The sequence below is a fragment of the Bufo bufo genome, chromosome 4 (assembly GCF_905171765.1).
Source record: "Bufo bufo chromosome 4, aBufBuf1.1, whole genome shotgun sequence".
In the NCBI taxonomy this organism is placed as follows: domain Eukaryota; kingdom Metazoa; phylum Chordata; class Amphibia; order Anura; family Bufonidae; genus Bufo; species Bufo bufo.
The window spans coordinates 264145376-264171436 of record NC_053392.1 but is presented as its reverse complement, the minus strand read 5'-3'; positions in this window follow the sequence as shown (position 1 = coordinate 264171436).

Genomic DNA, 26061 nt, shown 5'->3' with positions numbered 1-26061 from the left:
AGGTCCATAAATATTGGGACATTGATCCAATTCTAACATTTTTGGCTCTATACACTACCACAATGGATTTGAAATGAAACAAACAAGATGTGCTTTAACTGCAGACTGTCAGCTTTAATTTGAGAGTATTTACATCCAAATCAGGTGAACAGTGTAGGAATTACAACAGTTTGCATATGTGCCTCCCACTTGTTAAGGGACCAAAAGTATTGGAACATAATAATAATCATAAATCAAACTTTCACTTTTTAATACTTGGTTGCAAATCCTTTGCAGTCAATTACAGCCTGAAGTCTGGAACGCATAGACATCACCAGACGCTGGGTTTCATCCCTGGTGATGCTCTGCCAGGCCTCTACTGCAACTGTCTTCAGTTCTTGCTTGTTCTTGGGGCATTTTCCCTTCAGTTTTGTCTTCAGCAAGTGAAATGCATGCTCAATCGGATTCAGGTCAGGTAATTGACTTGGCCATTGCATAACATTCCACTTCTTTCCCTTAAAAAACTCTTTGGTTGCTTTTTCAGTATGCTTTGGGTCATTGTCCATCTGCACTGTGAAGCGCTGTCCAATGAGTTCTGAAGCATTTGGCTGAATATGAGCAGATAATATTGCCCGAAACACTTCAGAATTCATCCTGCTGCTTTTGTCAGCAGTCACTCCATCAATAAATACAAGAGAAGCAGTTCCATTGGTAGCCATACATGCCCATGCAATGACACTACCACAACTATGCTTCACTGATGAGGTGGTATGCTTAGGATCATGATCGGTTCCTTTCCTTCTCCATACTCTTCACTTCCCATCACTCTGGTACAAGTTGATCTTGGTCTCATCTGTCCATAGGCTGTTGTTCCAGAATGTGAAGGCTTTTTAAGATGTCGTTTGGCAAACTCTAATCTGGCCTTCCTGTTTTTGAGGCTCACCAATGGTTTACATCTTGTGGTGAACCCTCTGTATTCACTCTGGTGAAGTCTTCTCTTCATTGTTGACTTTGACACACATACACCTACCTCCTGGAGAGTGTTCTTGATCTGGCCAACTGTTGTGAAGGGTGTTTTCTTCACCAGGGAAAGAATTCTTTGGTCATCCACCACAGTTGTTTTCTGTGGTCTTCTGGGTCTTTTGGTGTTGCTGAGTTCACCGATGTGTTCCTTCTTTTTAAGAATGTTCCAAACAGTTGTTTTGGCCACGCCTAATGTTTTTGCTATCTCTCTGATGGGTTTGTTGTGTTTTTTCAGCCTAATGATGGCTTGCTTCACTGATAGTGACAGCTCTTTGGATCTCATCTTGAGAGTTGACAGCAACAGATTCCAAATGCAAATAAAACACTTGAAATGAACTCTGGACCTTTTATCTGCTCATTGTAATTGGGATAATGAAGGAATAACACATACCTGGCCATGGAACAGCTGAGAAGCCAATCGTCCCATTACTTTTGGTTCCTTAACAAGTGGGAGGCACATATGCAAACTGTTGTAATTCCTACACCGTTCACCTGATTTGGATGTAAATACTCTCAAATTAAAGCTGACAGTCTGCAGTTAAAGCACATCTTGTTTGTTTAATTTCAAATCCATTGTGGTGGTGTATAGAGCCAAAAATGTTAGAATTGTGTAAATGTCCCAATATTTATGGACCTGACTGTATATTCCTCTCTGCCCAACTGAAAATTTTCCATGACAACTGTTGTAATTCTTTGCTTCTGGTACCCCCCTGTCGGTTTAAGTAGGCTACTGTGGTAGCGTTGTCGGACAGTATCTTTACGTGCTGGGATTTTACATACGGAAGAAGATACGTAAGAACTTCCAGCACTGCCGACAGTTCCCTTATGTTTGAAGAGGCTGCTGACATCTCTGGGCTCCAGGTGCCCTGAACTACCTGATTTCCTGTATGGCCTCCCCAGCCTCGGCTGCTGGCGTCGGTTGTTATGATGATCTGATCCGCCGGTCGCCAGAAAAACTCCTCTTTGGAGATTTTTCTTTATTTTCCACCAGAAGAGAGACATCTTTACTCTTAATGGAACTTCTATTCTTTTGTTTAAGGAGCTTTGATCTCCGTCCCAGGATTCCAGGAGAAATTTTTGTAATGTCCTTGTATGATGCTGGGCCCATCGCACTGTGGGGATGGTGGATGTTAGATGTCCTAACAGTCTCATGATGTCCCTTATGGCCACTCTTTTGGCTTCGCAGAATTGGGAGATCTTTTGACTTATGATCATTTGTTTTTCTGGAGGTAAAAAGGACATGAGGTTGTATGAATCTAACAAGATTCCTAGAAATATTTTTTGCTGACTGGGAACCAGGTCGGATTTCTAGGTATTTATTAGCCAGCCTAACTCGGTCAGCTTTTCCTGCACCGTCTGCAGATTCAGCTGGAGGACCTGAAGAGATGAACCTGCTATCAAAAGGTCGTCTAAATATGGGACCACTATTATACCTTGAAGGTGTAGATATCCAGTCACCTCGGCCATAATCTTGGACAATATTCTTGGGGCTGATGATATTCCAAAGGGAAGTGCCTGAAATTGAAAGTGGTATTCCTGACCTCCTAGGAGTATTGCTATTCTGAGATATCTTTGGTATGCTCTGTGTATGGGAACATGGTAATATGCGTCCGAGAGGTCTATAGTTACCATGTAACAGTTGCGAGATAGGAGATTCACTGTGGATCTGATCGATTCCATTTTGAATCTATTGTAGGTCATGTATTTGTTTAGCTTTTTTAGAGGAGTAGCAGGGGTTCCAGCAGAGGGATGGGGGCAGGATCAATGCGCGCAATGCAGGAGCAGCCGGGAGGGTCTGGTCTGTGGGATCTTGCCTGGTGGTCAGCAGCAGCGAGTATGGAGGGCACCGACGCTGAGCGGCGCCTGCATGAGATTAAAACAGGGCTTCCAGGCGCCTCTTATAGCGCTTCCGAGGACCGCATGGCCTGAGTGCCGGCGCCATCTTGGGAGCGCATGGTGCAGCCGCGAAGAGCGGGGCCTGGTTAAGCAGGTTGCTTTGTGAAGAAGCTTGGTATGTCACCTTGAGAAGATGCCAGGGGAGCCGATGGTCGGGCTCTACCCTTCTTTAGAGTTTTTCCCATCAGGGGCAGTTGGTGTGGGGAAAATATGGCAGGGATGTGGCAGAGCTCTGACAGAGCGCATCCTCACTAGCTCATGGCTGGCCACACCCCCCATCCTTTTCTATTTTAACTAAGGCATTACCCTCTTTTATATCTGATTTTGCCGACGTGTTTTCTGAGAGTGGATGCCAGGATTTACCTCTGCATCGGGAATATGATTGTCCTATCAATCTTATTCCCGAAGCTAAATTGCCAAAATCTAGGTTGTATAACCTTTTTGAACCTGAAAGACAGGCCATGAGAGAGTATATTGCTGAGAGTTTGGCTAAAGGACACTTAAGACCTTCCAAGTCTCCAGTGGCATCAGGGTTCTTTTTTGTTTAAAAAAAACCCGGAGGTCTTCGGCCATGTCTGGATTTCCTTGAACTCAATTGGATTACTGTACGTGATCCTTACCCTCTTCCTTTGATTCCTGATTTGTTTAACCAGACTATTGGTGCCAAGGTGTTCTCCAAATTGGACTTAAGGGGGTCATATAATCTGGTTAGGATCAAGGAAGGGGATGAATGGAAGACGGCTTTTAATACTCCTGAGGGGCACTTTGAGAATCTGTTCATGCCTCTCGGGTTGACCAATGCTCCTGCGGTTTTCCAGCATTTTGTGAATTACATTTTTCATCACCTTGTGGGGAGGTTTGTAGTTGTGTATTTGGATGACATTCTAATTTATTCTCCAGACGTGGAGACACTTCAGGATCACGTTAGACAGATGTTACAGATCCTAAAGGACAATAAATTGTACGCATAATTAGAGAAGTGTGTTTTTCACCAGATTGTGGTCTTTGTTTTTCACCAGATTCAATTTCATTGCCACCTATCGTCCTGGGGTTAAAGGGATTCTGTCACCTCTTTTTACCCTATAGAGATGCGGACATGCACGGCTAGATCGCCGCTAGCATGTCCGCAATATACCTGTCCCATATCTCTGAGTGGTTTTATTGAGTGTAAGAAATGATTTTATAAATATGTAAATCAGCCTGGTAAGGAGCTGCACTAACCGTTCTGGAGCCCAGCCAGGCCCCCCTGTGAAAGAGCCCAGCACCGCCTGTATCCAGGAATCTCCTCCTTGGTCATGAAGTCAGATCGCTGTAATCGCACGGTGCGCGAGCTCGCGCATGCGCAGTTCCTTTCCTGAGGCCAGCACAGAGAAGGAACACTATGCCGGCACTACGCATGTGCGAGCTCGCGCATCGCAAGATTACGGCGATCTGACTTTGTGAGCTGGGCTCCTTCACAGGGAGGCGTGGCTGGGCTCCAGAACGGTTAGTGCAGCCCCTTGGGCTCCTTACCAGGCTGATTTACATACACTGCTCAAAAAAATAAAGGGAACACTTAAACAACACAATGTAACTCCAAGTCAATCACACTTCTGTGAAATCAAACTGTCCACTTAGGAAGCAACACTGAGTGACAATCAATTTCACATGCTGTTGTGCAAATGGGATAGACAACAGGTGGAAATTATAGGCAATTAGCAAGACACCCCCAATAAAGGAGTGGTTCTGGAGTGGTAACCACAGACCACTTCTCAGTTCCTATGCTTCCTGGCTGATGTTTTGGTCACTTTTGAATGCTGGCGGTGCTTTCACTCTAGTGGTAGCATGAGACGGAGTCTACAACCCACACAAGTGGCTCAGGTAGTGCAGCTTATCCAGGATGGCACATCAATGCGAGCTGTGGCAAGAAGGTTTGCTATGTCTGTCAGCGTAGTGTCCAGAGCATGTAGGCCTCTGACGTGGTCTCGGATCGTGGGACTCAGTTTGTTTCCAGATTCTGGAAGGCGTTCTGTACTCGTCTGGGGGTACAACTGTCCTTTTCTTTGGCTTTTCATCCTCAGTCGAACGGACAGACGGAACGCACTAATCAAAGTCTGGAAACTTACTTGAGATGTTTTGTCTCTGAGAACCAGGAGGAGTGGTCTTTGTTTTTGTCTTTGGCAGAGTTTGCCGTGGACAGGAGTCCACTGGTAAGTCGCCGTTTTGTGGGGCATATGGGTTTCACCCTCAGTTTGGTACATTTTCTGGTTCTGATACTTCTGGTATTCCTGAGGAGGAACGTTTTTTCGTCATCATTGTCATCTATATGGCGAAAAATTCAAAATAACTTGATAAATATGGGCAACAAGTATAAACGTGTGCCTGACAGGAAACGTATGAATGGTCATCCGGAGAGTGGGTGATTCTGTGTGGCTGTCCACAAGAAACATTAAGTTGAAGGTACCTTCTTGGAAGTTGAGTCCTGAATATTCAAAATGTGTTTCATAATTACTTGTTTAAGAGATATGTTGAACCTTTGGAGCCGTCTGCCTTGCCACCCGCTCATGTCATGGTGGACGGTAGTTTGGAATTTCAGATCGCCAAGATAATTGACTCTCGAGTTCTCCATAGATCTCTTCAGTATTTTGTTCACTGGAAGGGTTATGGACCAAAAAGGAGGATGTGGGTATCGGCATCTGACGTGAATGCCAGTTTGGTGAAAAGCTTTCACAGTCGTCTCACCCGGATAAGGTCAGTCCTGGGTGCCCGGAGGTCACCTGTAGAATGGGGGGTACTATCATGGACGTTCCTGTGACAGGTGGAAGGAGATCGGTGAGACAGGCAACACGTGGTTTGATTTAACAGGTTTTCCATGTGGATCAATAGGCATCTGTGTTGTTTCTGGTATGGCCACACCCCTTGCCTCAGGTGTTGCTAATGTGGTAATTTAACCTTCCTTACTTATAGTTGCTTTTCCCCAAACTTTGTGTGGTTTATAGCTTCTGTTTGGATCTTTGGATTGCTGGTGTGTGGATCTCGGCGGAGTTCCTGGTGCTTCCATAGCTCCTTTGAAGTTAAGTCTTTCCTTTCTCTTCTTGTATTTTGTTTGGGTTCTGTGTGTTGCTTTTCCCTATTGTTTGTTTGTATTAGGCCTGAAGGAGACTCCTGTTCGTCCTTCCATTCGGAGGAACAGGTAGTCTTGTCCCTGCATTAGTACCAGGGTCTTATAGGGCTAGATAGGACTCTAGGTCAGGGGCGTAGCTATAAGGGGTGCAAAGGTAGCAGTCGCTACCGGGCTTAGGAGCCTGAGGGGAACCAAAAACCCTTGTGGTGCATAAGAAGACACCTGTATAAAAAGTGCATGCTGGTCAAGTTACACCTCTGGCTGGAGGGAAGGAGTAAGGTCAAGAATTTGGAATGGGGGGGAGGGGGTTAAATTTTTGCCTCAGGCAGCATGAAGGCTATGTGCTTCCCTGCCCCTGGCTACAAAGCACTGAGGGAAAGGAGGGCCCAAGCTGAACTCTTGCACCAGGGCCCATGAGACTTTAGTTACGCCCCTGCTCTAGGTATTCCTGCTTATGAAAACACCTACCTCTGGGGTCTGTTCATACTGGCAGTCAGTCAGGATCTTGGCTAGGGTTTTACTAGGAGGTGTCTTTCTTCCTTCCCTAGTTCTCAGGCCTGATTCCCTGTTTCCCCCCTTCCCTCTTATGCTTGGTGTGGTGTTTCCCTCCCACACCGAAGAGTGACACATATAGACAGGAGATAGTTAGATAGATAGATAGATAATAGATAGATAGATAGATATTAGATTAGGTAGATAGATATGAGATAGATAGATAGATAATAGATATTAGATTAGGTAGATAGATAGATAGATAGATAAATAGATATGAGATAGGTAACTAGATATGAGATAGGTAAATAGATATGAGATAGGGATGAGATGAATGGATAGTAGATCGATGGATAGAGAGATGATGGATAGATAGATAGATAGATAGATAGATAGATAGATAGATAGATAGATAGTTAGTGGGTAGATATATGGATGGACAGATATAGAGATAGATATGAGATAGATAGATAGATATATAGATATGAAATGGATGGATAGTAGATAGATAGGGAATAGATAGATATATGGATTGATAGACAGATATAGAGATAGATAGACAGATATGAGATAGATTAGATAGATAGATAGACGATAGATTGATAGATAGATAGATAGATAGATAGATATGCAATGGCTGGATAGTAGATGGATATATAGATAGACAGATATATAGATAGACAGATAGATATAAGATAAATAGATAGATAGATAGATAGATAGATAGATAGATAGATATGCGATAGATACAGTAGATGATTACCGCCCAGGAGTCCCAGGAGTAAGCAGCACTAAACATGAGCTCTTGAGTTTTCTCCAATTTATACATTGTAATTTGCAACCTGTAAGACAATATCTGGAAAATACTGACTCCATGGATTACAAAAACAAGGAGGACTAAATATCTCTAAAAATAAGGACAAAGAAGGATAAAAACAGGATTTTATTGATCTGACAAGAACTCTACCTATAACACAGACTACAAGCAACAGGGAGCATCAGACAGGGCTAAGCATATGAAAACATCTAAAAGGTAAGAGCACCTGGCTCCATCACCTGTCTAATAGTCCTTATAGAGAGCATACCCCATAGAAGTAAAGAAAATGGAGAGCTTCCAGAAAATGGAAAACTACAATTTAGAAAATGATGATTTAGAAAAAAAAAGCTCCAAGAATGTAACTGACCATAGGATAGAGCTGGGGACTGTAGCCTCAGACAGCAGGGGGTCAGACACCCAGGAGATCACATACTGTGAAGGCCAAAGAAGAAAAGCGAGAAGAGCCATAAAACATGCCAAAATTAGAGAAAGACCAGAAACCCCTTTCAGTGATTATACCTTAAAGGAAGAAGAAAAGAGAAAAACAAATGTGCTTTTCTATAGCGAGCAGCCCACCGCCTGGCACACAGCCCTGTTCAGGCATTATAAGAATATCACCAGGTGTGGCATCAACAAGGGCCGACAGATTAGGGTAAAAGATCCACAAAATGACAATGACGTCACACTTACCATCAACGTGTACAATAATGGCACCATAGTCATCCAGGGCACTGAGTACAACCTCGGCCAGTTTGAAGATATCTTCCCTCATATTAAAGTCCAAGCCCAAACCTACAAAGAACTGACTAAGAGCAGTGATGATCCTAAATCTACAGAGATAACCACCAGAGACCCCCTTACCCCTACAGAGAAAACCACCAGAGACCTCCTTACCCCTACAGAGAAAACCACCAGAGACCCCCCCCCCCTTCAGCCCCATGTCCTAATTCCTCACACCCCTCCCTGGAGACCCTAAGAGATTGCTGATCTCAGCTAGAAAGAGACTTTATACACTTTAAAGAGAAGCTTCAAAGAAATTCTGGCGACTAAAATGCAAATGACCAAGTAGCTGAAGAGATAACCAGATTAGAGTGTGAACAGGCCTCAGCCCTGCAGGAAATAAACTGCAGCAAGAGATAGAAAAACTGGGTATCCCCTAATCAAGGAGAGGAACCCAGGGAAAGAAGGGTGTGAGAACCAAATGAAAGCTATCAGCCATGACACCAATATATCAACTAACTGTCAAATCAACAGCCATCATCAATAATCCATATTTCACCAAACCCAACCACATTATCATATATACAGGCACCAATAATCTCCAGAACCAGCAGATAGCAGGACAACTGAGGCTACTTTCACACTTGCGGCAGAGTGATCCGGCAAGCAGTTACGGCAAAACATATGCCAACTGATGGCATTTGTAAGACTGATCAGGATCCTGATCAGTCTTAGGGTACTTTCACACTTGCGGCAGGACGGATCCGACAGGCTGTTCACCATGTCGGATCCGTCCTGCGGCTGTTTCGCCGTGCCCCCGGGCCGCCGCTCCGTCCCCATTGACTATAATGGGGATGGGGGCGGAGCTCCGGCGCAGCACGGCGGTGCACGGCTTAAGGCCGCCGGACTAAAATTACTGCATGTCAGGTTTTTTAGTCCGGCGGCTTTCTCCGTGCACCGCCGTGCTGCGCCGGAGCTCCGCCCCCATCCCCATTATAGTCAATGGGGACAGAGCGGGGGCACGGCGAAACAGCCACAGGACGGATCCGACATGGTGAACAGCATGTCGGATCCGTCCTGCCGCAAGTGTGAAACTAGCCTTAAAAATGCCTGATCAGCCAGAAAAATGCATTGAAATGCCGGATTTGTCTTTCTGGTGTCATCCGGCAAAACGGATCCGGCATTTATTTTTTTCATGCCGGGTCCGGCACTAATACATTCCTATGGGGGGAAAAAAGCCGGATCCGGCATTCAGGCAAGCCTTCTTTTTCTTTGGCCGGAGATAAAACCGTAGCATGCTGCGGTTTTATCTTTTGCCTGATCAGTCAAAATGAGTGAACTGAAGACATCCTGAACGGATTACTCTCCATTCAGAATGCATGGTGATATACCTGATCAGTTATTTTCCGGTATTAAGCACTTTTGACGAAACTCAGTGCCGGAAAAGAAAAACGCTAGTGTGAAAGAACCCTGAGCCAGCTAGCAGAGACCGTACAACAGAAGTTGCCTAGCTGTAAAATCATCCTGTCATCTCTGCTCCCAAGAAAGGACATCCCTGAACACATCACCCAAAGCATCAACACAGAGCTGGCAGCTAAAATCAGCGCCATGCCAGACATCACCCTGGCACAACACCCCTCTATAAACCATCATCACCTAAATGAAAATAAACACCTCAATAACCAAGGAGTTAGCCTTCTAGCGAAATAATTCAAAGATATAGTGCTCAACAGAGACCCCCGGCCCAGACCCCACACAAGACAAATACCTATGGAAAAGTCAACAACAACAAATAGACCTGAAACCTCATACCCTCCTCAACAAACTGGAAATGGTGGCCTTTACCCCAAATATGGCCATCAGAGGCAAAACCATAGAGGAATCCACCTACCTCACATAGAGTAATGCAGAGCAGAGACATTGAGGAGATAAAGACCCTGCTCAGCACTCTATGCAGAACACTGACTGGACCAACAACATGGCCACCAGTCAAGAATCCAGCTTGTCCTATGCAGGGCAGCTCATTACAAGGTATACGGACAAACAATGACATCTCTTATTGTCAGCAGCTGGAACATTCAGGGCCTGAACGCTTCCGCATTTGGATGTAAGACGCACGATCCAGACTTTACCCAAAGACTAAAAAACATTGACATATGGTACCTCCTAGAAATATGGACTAAGACAGAAAATAAATCCCTGGTGCCCACCGGATACAGGGAGATCTCTCTCCCTGCTCTGAAAAATAAAATGTCAAGCTGGGCTGGAGCTCAGGAGGAATATTAGTCTGGTATAAAGAGGAGCTCCATAAGCAGATCAGACAAGTAAAGAGAGGAGACAGACATGTTACGGCATACAAGGGAATGCTCCAAACTCCGAACGGAACCTCACGAATAGCTGCTAGCAGACGAATAGGAAACGCACCCAAGCGGCTTACACTCCTAGCAATCAGTCTCTAACAGCATACAGTGAATCCCCCCAAGAACGAGACCAAGCTCCGTGTTGAGGGTAAAGCAGTGGACAGCCAGAGCTGTGTGTTTATTGTTCTTATATAACATTGTTACACATTAGTACCACCCACAGGGTTTTGTAAAACAACCAGTAACCATGTACAATACACTCAGACACTCCCACACAAAATCCTCCCCTCTGCCTGTGATACAATTACCTTACACAATAAGTTAATGTAATTATCACAGGCAGGAAAATACACAGTTTTATAGAGTCTTCTGTCCTTGAGATAATTTGGAAGTAATCCAATTTATCTCCAAGGACAGAGGCAGCAATTCAGGATACACAGACACAATACATCCCCACAATGCATCCTGGTTTCCTCCTCTCTGCCCTGGAGACAACCGAGGAGTAATTCAATTATCTCTCAGGACAAAGGGACATCGCCATTGTACACATGGGGACAACAGGACAGAAATCACTATTCAAATATACAATGTCACAACCATTACAGTAAACATAGACATTTAACATATCCAAAAATGGCACGAATAAGACCAGGGGTTCAAAAGTTAGTAAAAGTCCTTTGTGAACAAAGGAAGCATGGCTTTTCTGCCCAAAACCAATTTTTACAGAGTTAGGCTGTGTGAGATAATTGGCTTAACTGGGTGTGGTAAGCCAACTAGGTACAGAAAATACCTATATTCACAACAGCAAAACTACACAAAAATACATAACTCCTATCAAACTGAACAGAACCCCCACATTCAACTTATCCCCAGATGGCTTGGATCTGAGCGCTCAATATATCCGAACAGCGCTCAGATGCCACAAACACAGTCAAATCGCCATGGGGTTTAAGTTTAGCATGGGCTGATGAGAGGGCCCATAATCCTGGGGCAAGAGGCTGGCAACCAGGCTTCTCCAACACCCAGTGGCGAGGTTGGTTTCGCCACAAGCCACATCTGGGTAAGTACAAGCCGATCCATCCTCACCTCTCAGGCTGCCATTTACCTCTATGCAGCATACATAGCTCCACAAGAGTCTCTATACTTCAATCCTGACAGCTCTGAGATCCTACAGAGGAAAGCCACCCATTGCAATGTTCTCATCTTTGGAGATCTCAATGCAAGAACGGGGAGGGAGGGAGACTACCTGACCACTGACGGAAATGTCTATATATTTGGAGCAGACACTGACTGTGAAAGCTCAGTGCACAGAGAGAGGAACAGCTATGACAGCACAGTAAATAAAAGTGGCAGAAAATTGCTGAACTTATGTCGAAGCCTCAGACTTCATATTCTAAATGGCCGCACCAAGGGAGACTCTCTTGGTAGACATACCCTAAACTCCCATGTAGGCAACAGCATGGTAGACTATGCCATCACAGATATGGACCCCACAAATGTTGGTGGCTTCATAGTCACCCCACAAACACATCTGTCAGACCACAACCAACTGCTCATATACAGTACAGACCAAAAGTTTGGACACACCTTCTCATTCAAAGAGTTTTCTTTATTTTCATGACTATGAAGGCATCAAAACTATGAATTAACACATGTGGAATTATATACATAACAAACAAGTGTGAAACAACTGAAAATATGTCATATTCTAGGTTCTTCAAAGTAGCCACCTTTTGCTTTGATTACTGCTTTGCACACTCTTGGCATTCTCTTGATGAGCTTCAAGAGGTAGTCCCCTGAAATGGTCTTCCAACAGTCTTGAAGGAGTTCCCAGAGATGCTTAGCACTTGTTGGCCCTTTTGTCTTCACTCTGCGGTCCAGCTCACCCCAAACCATCTCGATTGGGTTCAGGTCCGGTGACTGTGGAGGCCAGGTCATCTGGCGCAGCACCCCATCACTCTCCTTCATGGTCAAATAGCCCTTACTTTCAAAGTTTTCCCAATTTTTCGGCTGACTGACTGACCTTCATTTCTTAAAGTAATGATGGCCACTCGTTTTTCTTTACTTAGCTGTTTTTTTCTTGCCATAATACCAATTCTAACAGTATATTCAGTAGGACTATCAGCTGTGTATCCACCTGACTTCTCCTCAACGCAACTGATGGTCCCAACCCCGTTTATAAGGCAAGATATCCCACTTATTAAACCTGACAGGGCACACCTTTGAAGTGAAAACCATTTCAGGTGACTACCTCTTGAAGCTCATCAAGAGAATGCCAAGAGTGTGCAAAGCAGTAATTAAAGCAAAAGGTGGCTACTTTGAAGAACCTAGAATGACATATTTTCAGTTGTTTCACACTTGTTTGTTATGTATATAATTCCACATGTGTTAATTCATAGTTTTGATGTCTTCAGTGTGAATCTATAATTTTCATAGTCATGAAAATAAAGAAAACTCTTTGAATGAGAAGGTGTGTCCAAACTTTTGGTCTGTACTGTACATCAAATCCACAAGTAAACCACTGGCAGCCTGCAGTGTGGCCGCGATTCCCCAAGTCTCACGCATGAGCCGCTGAAACACGGCTAGCAGCGGCAGCAGGAGATGGAATAGCGCATTACTACAGAGCGCACCGCGCATGCGCGAGACTTGGGGAATCGCGGCAGCACTGCAGGCTGTCACTCAGGCAAGAGGGGACGGTTAGGGGGTGTGGTTACCTTGACTTGAAGCAAGGAGGCCGCTGCCCCCTTGACTTCAAGCTGGCCGGCACTATAGCGCTGATGGAGAATAAAACTGCCTTTTTTTTAACTTACGCAGCATCAGACAACAGGATGAAATATCTGATTATAAACAGGCTGTGGGTTACTATGAGGTACTGCTGGCAGGTGTAGATGCATTTTTGAGGTGACAGGTTCCCTTTAATAATATACTTTACACCATGGCGAAAATGTCTGAACTCAAAAGATGCAACAAAGGGCCAAAAAAGCAACAACCCAACAATTGGTTCGGCCGGGAGTGTAAAGATATAAGGAAGGCGCTAAGAATGGCCTCAAATAGGAAACACCAAGATCCGAACAACACCAGTCTGAGGGAAGCCTACAACAACATACAAAGGCAATATAAAAACATCCTCAGAAAGAAAAAGCAAGGCAACATCTCAACCAAGCTCCTCCAACTCCAAGACGCTCTCCAGGACAACAACTGTTGGGAACTATGGAAGCACATGGACAAAACCAGCAAGAACACCAAACTCCACATCCAAAACGGCAACATCTGGCTCCAGTACTTCAAGGATCTTTACAAAGACATCTCGAGGGAGGACCAAAGCCCAGAACAAAAAGAAATCACGAAAAAGCTGAAGGATATGGAGGAAAAAAAATCTAAGATTTCCAAAACCCTCTAGACACACAGATCACGTTGCAGGAGATAACAGAGATGATCTCAGTGATAAAGAGTAAAAAAAGCCAGTGGCCCAGATGGGATCCTTCCAGAAATGTTCAACTACAGCCCGCCAGGTATCCAGGCCGCACTAGTAAAACTCTACAATGTTGTGCTGAGTGTCGGCTACTTCCCCCAGAGCTGGAACAGGGCATCATCACCCCCATACACAAGAGTGGAGACAGGTACGACCCAGCCAACTATAGAGGCATGTGCGTCAGCAGCAACCTGGGGAAACTCCTCAGCAGTATCCTGAATAAGAGGATCCTCAGCTTCCTCACCCAGCACAACGTCCTCAGCAGAAGCCAAGCAGGCTTCATGCCAAACCACTGCACCACGGACTACATCTACACCCTGCAGAGCCTCATCAAGAGCCATGTCCACAATACAAAGCATGGAAAGATCTATGCCTGCTTTGTGGACTTTAAGAAGGCCTTTCACTCAGTGTGGCACCAGGGCCTATTCCTGAAACTTCTCGAAAGCGGAATAGAAGGAAAAACATATGATGTCATCAGAAGTTCCTACACTGAGAACAGATGCAGCGTGAAGGTAAATGGGAGGATAATGTCATATTTCCGGCAGAGACGAGGAGTCAGACAGGGCTGCGGCCTCAGTCCAGCCCTCTTTAACATTTATATCCATGAGCTCTGGAGTCCTCATCAGTACCTGGTCTCACCCTCCATTACACCGAGGTGAAATTTCTCCTTTATGCAGATGATCTTCTGCTACTATCACCAACTGAGAAAGGTCTCCAAGATAACCTGAAAATCCTGGAGAAGTTCAGTAACACATGGGCACTGCCCATCAATCCAAAGAAAACCAACATCATGGTGTTCCAGAAAAGAAACCAGAAAGCAGCCGGGCATCCTCCCTTCCTGCTAAACAACTGTCCACTTTCAGAAACTGACAGCTACACCTACCTGGGCCTAGAAATCAGCCAATCAGGGAGCTTTAAGAAAGCCATGCAAAGACTGAAAGACAAGGCGAGGAAAACCTTCTATGCCATCAGAAGGTGTCTGTATTATCTTAATTCTATTTTCATATAGTGCAATACTACTGGTTGCCTTCTCTTGACATGTGTATATTGATCATTGACATTAAAATATAGCTTTTATTACTAACTGATTAAAATGGAAATGAACTACCTAGCCTAATATTAAAACTATCTAATAGGGCCTCTGATATGCCGTTTATTTTACTAGCTGTGCTATTATAGTAGTGGCCTGGTAGCGGCGCGCTTGCTCCAGTCACCACTCGGTGGTACTAAGCGGAGTCTATATTTATAACGGTCAGAGGTCTGATATAGCCTAAAAACTTATACACTGCCCCCCGACATGTTTCGCCATATACATGGCGTCTTCAGGGGCACGGGCAGTCTACCTAGACTGCCCGTGCCCCTGAAGACGCCATGTATATGGCGAAACATGTCGGGGGGCAGTGTATAAGTTTTTAGGCTATATCAGACCTCTGACCGTTATAAATATAGACTCCGCTTAGTACCACCGAGTGGTGACTGGAGCAAGCGCGCCGCTACCAGGCCACTACTATAATAGCACAGCTAGTAAAATAAACGGCATATCAGAGGCCCTATTAGATAGTTTTAATATTAGGCTAGGTAGTTCATTTCCATTTTAATCAGTTAGTAATAAAAGCTATATTTTAATGTCAATGATCAATATACACATGTCAAGAGAAGGCAACCAGTAGTATTGCACTATATGAAAATAGAATCAGAAGTGCCTCTACATGTGTATGGTATATTTTTGGAACAAGTGTATTATCTTAAGGCACTCTGGCTTAAAATCCTTGACACCATCATCGCCCCAATCTTCCTGTATGGCAGCGAAGTCTGGGGCACAGACACATACCCAGACTGGGCAAAGTGGGACTCTGGGCCAACAGAACTATTCCACCTAGAACTCTGCAAACACCTTTTCCGGGTCCACAGGAGCAACTCAAACTGTGCCTGTGGAGCAGAACTGGGCACATTCCCACTTTACTTTGCTGTCCAGAAGAGGGCGCTATCATTCAGAGCCCATCTACATAGCAGCAGTCCCAGCTCCTACCATTACAAAGCCTTGCTACACCAAGAAGCCCCGGAAAGACAAAGCACCCAGCAACAAGTTACCCAAAACCAGCCTGCCCAAGCCACCAACCAGTACAGCCTGGCAACGGAGAAATCCAGAGGATAATACACAAGGGCAAAGAGGAGTATATCAGCGTCTGGAAGAACGACATATTAACATCACAGAAGCTGACTGTATACCAGAGCCTGCAGAGGGAGTACAAACTGGCCCCATATCTGGAGAAACTCTCCAACCCCAGAGACCGACAGATCCTGAGCCAGTACAGACTGAGCGCCCACAGCCTGCTCATTGAATTCAGGCATCACCGACAGAGGTACATGCCCAGGGAGAGCAGACTGTGCCAGTAGTGCGACCAGGAGGCTGTGGAGGATGAGGCTAATTTCCTGCTGTGCTGCCCCAAATACTCAGCAGTGAGGGAGACTCACTTCAAGAGACTGTGTGATCTCTGCCCAGACTTCACCTCCATGGAGGAGGAAGAGAGACTCTCCATACTGCTGGAAGAAGAGGAGAACACAGCGGCCATAGCAGCACAATATATTACTGCCTGCCATGGACTGAGAGGACTCCTATATCCCCACCCTGGATGTGTCCCCATTCCCCAACACTACACAATTATTTCCCACTTGCTTTGACAATGCTAAAATGTATTTATACCTGCCAATAAAGCTTATTTGATTTAATATAGAGATAGATATGAGAGAGATATAGAGATAGATAGATATGAGATGGATAGTAGATGGATGGATGGATGGATAGATAGATAGATGGATGGATGGACGGATATAGAGATAGATAGATAGATAGATAGATAGATAGATATGAGATAGGTACAGTAGATAGACCCCAGTAGCCTAGGAGTAAGCAGCACTGAACATCAGCTCCTGAGTTTTCATCACTTTATACCTTGTAATGAGCAAATTTTAAGACAAAATCTGGGAAATATCGACTCCATGGGATACGGAAGCGAGCAGGACTAAAGCTCTTAATGAAAAAGAAAAAACTTATGGATTTTAAAGGACAAAATAAGATTTTTGCTTAGAGGACAGACGGCAATTAACAGGACAGACTAGAAACAACAAGTACCATCATCATACAGAGTCCAGAGCAAACACAGGTAAGAGCTCCTGCTCCAACACCAAACGCCCCACAACCTCACTAGAAACTCAAATAAAAGGAGGCAATCATATATGGAAAGGATGAGGGCCATGGACTGGGGGCAGTGGCACTATGGAGGTGGGGGACATTATAAAAGAAGGCAATCACATATGGAAAGAATGGGGACCATGGACTGGGGGTACTATGGGGGTGGGGGACATTATAAAAGGATGCAATCATATATGGAAATGATGGGGGCCATGGACTAGGGGTACTATGGGTGTGGGGCACATTATACAAGGAGGCAATCATATATGGAAAGGATGGGGGCCATGGACTGGGGCTACTATGGGGCTGGGGGACATTATAAAAGGAAGCAATCATATATGGAAAGGATGGGGGCCATGGACTGGGGGCACTATGGGGCTGGGGGACATTATAAAAGGAGGCAATCATATATGGAAAGGATGGGGCAATGGACTGGGGGTACTAAGGGGCTGGGGGACATTATAAAAGGAGGCAATCATATATGGAAAAGATGGGGGCCATGGACTGGGGGGCATTATAAAAGGAGGCAATCATATATGGAAAGGATGGGAGCCATGGACTGGGGCACTATGGGGGTGGGGGACATTATAAAAGGAGGCAATCATATATGGAAAGCATGGGGGCCATGGACTGGGGGTACTAAGGGGCTGGGGGACATTATAAAAGGAGGCAATCATATATGGAAAAGATGGGGGCCATGGACTGGGGGGCATTATAAAAGGAGGCAATCATATATGGAAAGGATGGGGGCCATGGACTGGGGGTACAATGGGGGTGGGGGACATTATAAAAGGAGGCAATCATATATGGAAAGGATGGGGGCCATGGACTGGGGGTACTATGGGGGTGGGGGACATTATAAAAGGAGGCAATCATATATGGAAAGGATGGGGGCCATGGACTGGGGGTACTATGGGGGTGGGGGACATTATACAAAGGAGGCAATCATATATGGAAAGGATGGGGGCCATTATTACAATAATAATATAGAGGGGGCCATAATTATTACAATAATACAGAGGGGCCATTATATATAAAAATAATACAGAGGGCATTATACACTACGGGGGGAGGTTAGGTCTTTTATCTAGTGGCACTACAGAGGGTCATTGTAACTACATGGGGCACTGCAGCGGGTCTTTATAAATATTTCAACCACTATAGGAGGTATTATAATTACTGCAGACAGTACAGGGACTTTATTACTACTGCAGGCTCTTATAGGGCTATCTTATAGAGGGGTCTTGTTACTGCTGGGGGCATTATTATTGAGCACATATTAATGGGGATACTATTGGAGGTACTTTAGGGCAGTGTTCCTCAACTCCAGTCCTCAGGGCCCACCTGCCGGTCATGATTCGAGAGTATCCCACAGAATGAATACCTGTGGTAAGTCCTGATGCACTGACACTAATTGTATCATCTGCTTATGGCTACATGCACACGACCGTTATGTGCTTTGCGTTCCGCAAATTGCGGATCCGCAAAACACGGATGGCGTCCGTGTGCGTTCCGCAATTTGCGGAACGGCGCGGACATCCATTAATATAACTGCTGTAGGAAGGTGCAAGGGTCCGTCATTGACGGAAGGTATGTGTCACCGAGGTTCCTGGCCTCGGTGAGGTAAGAGCCGGTAATTTTATAGTGTCAGCGGCAGTTAGTGCTGACTGACACTATTTGTTATTTAGTATTTGGTAGAGCCGATCCGGGCCGGCTCTTACTGGGAGCAGCCAAAGTGCAGGGTGGGTGGCTTATCCCCACGTTCCAGGCCGGGTTTTGGTTTGGGATAAAGACCCAGCCAGCCGTCTTAGCTGAGTGGATTATCCTCCACTTCACAGTGAAGCTGTGGTTTTGGGAGCTCTCTGCACTGAGGTCTGAAGACCGTGTGTCAGGCGAGCAGGCCGCCTTACAGCCTGCAAGTGGACTTTCTGAGGCTGAGCATTCAGCCGGGTGTGAACTGACACCCACGATACCAGGTGAACGTTATTTTGTTTTTCTGTGTGTGAACCAAGCTTGAAAAGGGACTGTTATATTATGAGTGTGAATAAAGTTGATTTTAAAACCTGGTCCATTGCATCTATACTGCGTCCGCTAACCTGCCTACCAGAGCGAATCCTCACACTGCCTATTCTTGTCCGCAAAACGGACAAGAATAGGACAGGTTATTTATTTATTTTTTGTGGATCATGGAACGGAGCAACGGATGGGGACAGGACACGGAGTGCTGTCCGCATCTTTTGCGACCCCATTGAAGTGAATGGGTCCGCATCCAAGCCACAAATACTGCGGCTCGGATGTGGACCAAAACAACGGTCGTGTGCATGAGGCCTTATACTAAGGAAATCCTTAGCACATGACTGGCAGGTGGTCCCTGAGGACTGGAGTTGAGGAACCCTGCTGTAGGGAACACGGACAGTTTGGGAGCATATTATTATGGGGGAGTATTTGAATGGAACTAGCTCAGTATTGGGGGGCAGCAGGATGACAGCGTTTAGGCACAAGGAAGGGGAGGATGATAGTAAAGTGAGGAATCTAAAAACATTTTCTGTGAAACTCTGCAGAGAGGAGACAAGAAGGTGTCATGGCGGTCTAATCTCCGAATTAAGACATTGAGGAAAGTCTACATGACAGGAGATGTCACTGGATGTAAGAGGTATGTGCTGCTGTATTCTCCTGTATATTTCGCAGCAATATATGTAATGTCCATCCACATATCTGTTTCACAGTAGGGTTGGGGGGGGTGGATATAGAATTTGGCCCACACTGCCGCATCCCGGCCCCAGACTTCAGGTCACACCGTGCGTGTTCTGTATTCTAGGGGCACACACCCATCTACTACATTATCTGTACTCAGAGAGTTATCACTATGTTATCTGTGGTGTTACATAGGACTGCAGGTGACATCTACTACATTATCTGTACTCAGAGAGTTATCACTGTTATCTGAGGTGTTACACAGGACTGCAGGTGAATCTACTACATTATCTGTACTCAGAGAGTTATCACTGTTATCTGAGGTGTTACACAGGACTGCAGGTGAATCTACTACATTATCTGTAAAAGGCACGTGGTCACAGGTGCTGGCAACCCACGCTACCCCACTGCACGCTGATTTCCCCTTTAAAACGGTGGCCGCCGGTACAGCGGCAATCTGTCAGTTTTGCCAAACTGAAAGTACTGCCCATGCTGCCCACCTGCTTCACTACGGGCTCCTCGGCAGCCAAGTGAATCTTCCCCCGCCCACCTCAGCTGCTATTGGCTGGGAGGGAGAGAGCAGCACTGCCATTGGCTACCTGTGTATTTCAGCCTAGCAAGGCCTGCAGAGGCAGAAAAGAATGCGGCTTGGGGATTTAAAAGGTTTCTGTCATGAGAAATGACGTTATGTAGCGATGAGCTAATGTCAGCAGTACATAACAGTATGCTTTATAACTCCCTGCCTGTCGCCGTTCTCCTAAAATAAAGACTTTTAAAATATGCTAATGAGCCTCTAGGTGCTATGAGGGCGTTGCTTCAGCACCTAGAGGCTCGGTCTACGCACCCTTTGGCACACCCAGGTCCCGTTGATGACTGACTGGCGAGTTCTCCTCTTCGTCCAGTAAATCCTGCGCCATCCTGTTTAGTATTCGGCGCAGTGAGGAAGCCGGAAGCAGGAGCGCGTCCTTCACTCATAGCGCCTGCGCTGAATACTAAACGGGACGGCGCAGGCACGGAAGAAGAGGAGAACTCGCCAGTCAATCAACTGGACCTGGGCGTGCAAAGGGTGCGTAGACCGAGCCTCTAGGTGCTGAAGCAACGCCCTCATAGCACCTAGAGGCTCATTAGCATATTATAAAAGTCTTTATTTTAGGAGAACGGCGGCAGGCAGGGAGTTATAAAGCATACTGTTATGTACTGCTGACATTCGCTCATCGCTACATAACGTCATTTCTGATGACAGAAACCCTTAAACATCAGGTATCCCTGCATACCGCAATACTCTCATATTTTGTAATCTTATTTATATATACTTATTTCGTTTTTTTTCAGTAGTATGATTAAGTGGTGAAAATTATTAGTGCCCCCCATTTTTGACTGTGGTATCTTATGTTCCCCCCTATATATTGTTCCTAGAGTCACCACTGGATGGATAGATAGATATGAGATGGATGGATATGAGATAAATAGATAGATGGATGGATAGCAGATAGAGAGATATGAGATAAATAGATAGACATGAGATGGATGGATAGTAGCAGGGGTGGGATTAAAATTTTTAAGAACAGGTTCCTTACTCAATGGCAAATACGCGGCATCACGACACATGTTTACATATACATACACCATATATATACACAACACACATACACATAAATACCCCATGTATACACTACACACATACCACAAAACTTTTAAAAAGCCTAAGGAGCTAAACTATCAATGTTGAAGTTTTTTTTCCAGCGCTGGCCTACACCTCTAACTCCTCCCAATGTCTATCTGTACATGTCCCAACCCTGCTTAGTCTCCATTGTGCCCCACACACAGTAGTTATGCCAGATCTGGGATGGTTGGGAGGTATGCATACATAAACCGACTATATAGACACTACACTCACATAATCACATATACAATATACACCATACAGTATATAAATGACCCCTAGGTTACACTTACAGTAGATTTACCTACACCATATACATTTTATACACATTTGTACCTAGCACTAAAGACATATTTGCAGACATATTATATTCTGTGCTATCCAGAATACAGCACCACAAACCTCTTATATCAAGTGACTTCTCCTCTGATGCAGACCTTCTCTTTCTTCATCTTCTCCTTTGAGAGCAGACCGCCTGTCACAGCCAGACAGCTGAGAAGCTCTCACAGGAGCTTCTCAGATCCTCCTCCTTGAATTTCTTTGTTTTGGTTTAGTTTCTCATCTCGTTAGTCTATCTCAGCTGTCATGCAGTTGGACTGATCGCTACCCTTTAAGTTCCTCCCCATAATGCAGTTGTGTGCGGCTGATACAACTTCCTGGAGTGTGTGTGCATGCTGTTCCCAGTTCCCTGTTCCCAGTCGTCTGCAAGATAAGTGCTGTTTATGTATTTATGATTTTGTCTTTTCTGGATCCAGGTGACCCTGACTCCCTCCGTGTCAGTGTAGGGAGCCGGTGGTCGTGTCCCTTCACTATTGTAGGGTCTTCAGGTAATAGATAGCCGAGGAACGTGGATATGCGGCCTTCCACCTTTGGGGTGTTCGCATAGGCTGAGCAGTGAGGGAGAGCGGCAGGTCTATTGCAGGGGTCTCCCTTTGTTCCTTAGTTGTGGATCCAGAGAGACATTGTTTATATGGTATTGTCTTGTTTCCTGTACACCATCCGTGACATTATCAGCCGCCAAAACCGTCTCAAGCATGGATCCGGTTTCACTTTTGGCTGAACGCTTTCAGGGTCTTTCTTTGGAGGTAGCTGATCTCCGTAAGACTTTTTCTCAGTTTCAAGTGACCGGTTCAGCTTGCGTTCATGGAGTTTGTGCTGAGCCTAAGATCTCGCTCCCGGATACGTTCTCCGGGGGTAGTGAGAATTTTGTGCGTTTTAGAGAGGCTTGCAAACTCCATTTTCGCCTTCTTCCCCATTCTTCTGGTGATGAAGAACGGAGGGTGGGGATCATTATATCGCTGCTCAGGGGTAACGCTCAGTCCTGGGCCTTTTCACTGCCGGAGGGGGCACGGCCCCTTCGTTCAGTGGATGAATTCTTTTTAGCCCTGGGTCAGATATATGATGATCCGGATCGTATTGCTCTGGCTGAGTCTAGACTACGTCTGTTATGCCAGGGTAAACAATCCGCAGAGATATACTGTTCAGAATTTCGGAGATGGGCAGCAGATACGGGTTGGAATGATGCTGCACTCCGAAGTCAATTTTGCTATGGTCTTTCAGAGGGATTGAAAGATGCATTTGCCTTTTATGAAAGACCTACCTCCTTGGATTCTGCTATGTCTCAGGCTGTTCGTATTGACAGGCGTCTTAGAGAGAGAGGAGAGATCTCTCCTTCCTGTCATACTGTCCCGGGACAGTGCAGCGGTCTCATTCTGTGCACAGGGGTCTCAGTCGCTGTCAGCCCCTTCTGAGCAGGAGTCCATGCAGCTGGGGTTGATTGCCTCTGACAATAGAAGATTCAGCCCGCAGGGGAGGGTTTGTTTTTGTTGTGGAGGTATAAATCATCTGGCAAATGTTTGTCCCTCTAGGAGATTCAGGCAGTTTTCTGGGAGTAATAAAGAGACAAAAAGGAAAAAATCTTTTAAAAATGTTCCGTCTGTTACTATTGGCAGGGTTGAGGCGGAAATTGAAGGTTTTCCGTTTGCTTGTAGTTCCCGTTTTGTCCTGCCTGCTAGGGTGGCGCTAGAGAGCAAGAGCATTTTTTTGTGAGATTTTTGTGGATAGTGGAGCAGCTGTCAACCTCATTGATAATCAATTTGCAATAACTCATGGTTTCCAGGTATGCACTTTGGGAAAGGATATTCCTGTTTTTGCTATTGATTCAGCTCCACTTTCTCAGAAATCATTAAAGGGCATAGTTCACAATATCCGTTTAATTGTGAGTGATGCTCATGTTGAGGATGTGTCATGTTTCGTCCTTAGCGGTTTGCCTACTCCTCTAGTGTTGGGGCTACCCTGGCTCACTAAACATAACCCCACCATTGATTGGCAAGCGAGGCAAATAAATGGTTGGAGTAACTTTTGCAGAGAGAATTGCCTCATAACATCTGTTTCTGAGGTTTCTACTAAGACTGTACCACCTTTCCTCTCTGAATTTTTGGATGTCTTCTCTGAGAGTGGAGTTCAGGGTTTACCTCCGCACAGGGAGTATGATTGCCCTATTAATCTCATCCCAGGCGCCAAGCTGCCTAAATCTCGTTTATACAATCTCTCCCAACCTGAGAGGGTCGCTATGCGGGCTTATATCTCTGAGAGTCTGAGAAAAGGACACATACGACCCTCGAAGTCACCTGTTGCCGCTGGTTTTTTCTTTGTTAAGAAAAAAGATGGTTCTTTAAGACCTTGTCTGGATTTCAGGGAGCTGAACAGTATCACTATTCAAGATCCTTATCCGCTTCCTCTGATCCCGGACCTGTTTAACCAGGTTGTTGGGGCTAAAGTCTTTTCCAAATTAGACCTAAGAGGGGCATACAACCTGGTTAGGGTCAGAGAAGGAGACGAATGGAAGACAGCTTTCAATACCCCTGAGGGCCATTTTGAGAATTTGGTTATGCCTTTTGGTTTGATGAATGCCCCAGCCGTTTTTCAGCATTTCGTCAACAGCATTTTTTATCATTTAATGGGAAAATTTGTATTAGTGTATTTGGATGACATTTTGATTTTTTCTCCTGATTTCAAGACTCATAAGGAACACTTACGTCAGGTCTTGCTCATCCTGCGGGAGAATAAATTATACGCGAAACTGGAAAAATGTGTGTTTGCGGTTCCAGAAATCCAATTTCTGGGGTTTCTTGTCTCCGCTTCTGGTTTTCGCATGGACCCCGAGAAGGTCCGCGCTGTGCTTGAGTGGGAGCTTCCTGAGAATCAGAAGGCGCTGATGCGTTTTTTGGGCTTTGCCAATTATTACAGGAAATTTATTTTGAATTATTCCTCTGTTGTTAAACCACTCACTGATATGACCAGAAAGGGGGTAGATTTTTCTTCCTGGTCGGTAGAGGCGCGTAAGGCCTTTTCTAATATCAAGGAGAGTTTTGCTTCCGCTCCCATCCTAGTACAACCTGATATTTCGTTACCCTTCAAAGTTGAGGTTGATGCTTCTGAGGTAGGGGTGGGTGCGGTCTTGTCTCAGGGTTCCTCTCCTGCCAAATGGCAACCGTGTGCCTTTTTCTCAAAGAAACTCTCCTCCGCATAGAGAAATTATGATGTGGGAGATAGGGAATTGTTGGCCATCAAGTTGGCTTTTGAGGAATGGCGCCATTGGCTAGAGGGAGCCAGACACCCTATTACCGTGTTTACTGACCATAAAAATCTGGCCTACTTGGAGTCAGCCAAGCGTCTGAACCCGAGACAGGCCAGATGGTCTTTGTTCTTTTCAAGGTTTAATTTTGTTGTTACGTTCCGCCCTGGGGTTAAGAATGTGAAGGCAGATGCCCTGTCACGTTGTTTTCCGGGAGGTGGGAATTTTGAAGACCCGGGTCCCATTTTGGCTGAAGGTGTGGTGGTCTCTGCTCTTTTTCCTGAATTGGAGGCAGAGGTGCAGGCAGCCCAGTCAGAAGCTCCTGATCTTTGTCCTCCTGGGAGGTTGTTTGTGCCTCTCGCTTTGAGACACAAGATTTTTAAAGAACACCACGACACGGTCCTTGCTGGGCACCCGGGGGCAAGAGCCACACTGGATCTCATCGCTCGGAGATTCTGGTGGCCTGCGCTTCGTAAGTCGGTTGAGGGTTTTGTGGCAGCTTGCGAGACTTGCGCTCGTGCCAAGGTCCCTCATTCACGGCCATCAGGTCCTCTCCTTCCTTTGCCCATTCCTTCCCGTCCTTGGACACATCTGTCCATGGACTTCATAACGGACTTGCCTCGTTCCTCGGGGAAGTCTGTGATTCTGGTGGTGGTGGACCGTTTTAGCAAAATGGTGCATTTTATCCCTTTTCCTGGTTTGCCCAATGCTAAGACGCTGGCGCAGGCATTTATTGACCACATTGTCAAATTGCATGGGATTCCTTCAGACATAGTCTCTGAAAGGGGCACGCAGTTTGTTTCCAGATTCTGGAAGGCTTTCTGTTCTCGCTTGGGGGTTCGGTTGTCATTCTCTTCTGCTTTCCATCCGCAGTCGAATGGCCAGACAGAGCGCGTCAATCAGAATCTGGAGACATATCTGCGCTGTTTTGTGGCGGAGAATCAGGAGGATTGGTGTTCTTTTTTGTCCCTTGCTGAGTTTGCTTTAAATAACCGTCGTCAGGAGTCCTCTGATAAGTCACCATTTTTTGGTGCATATGGGTTTCATCCGCAGTTTGGGACTTTCTCGGGAG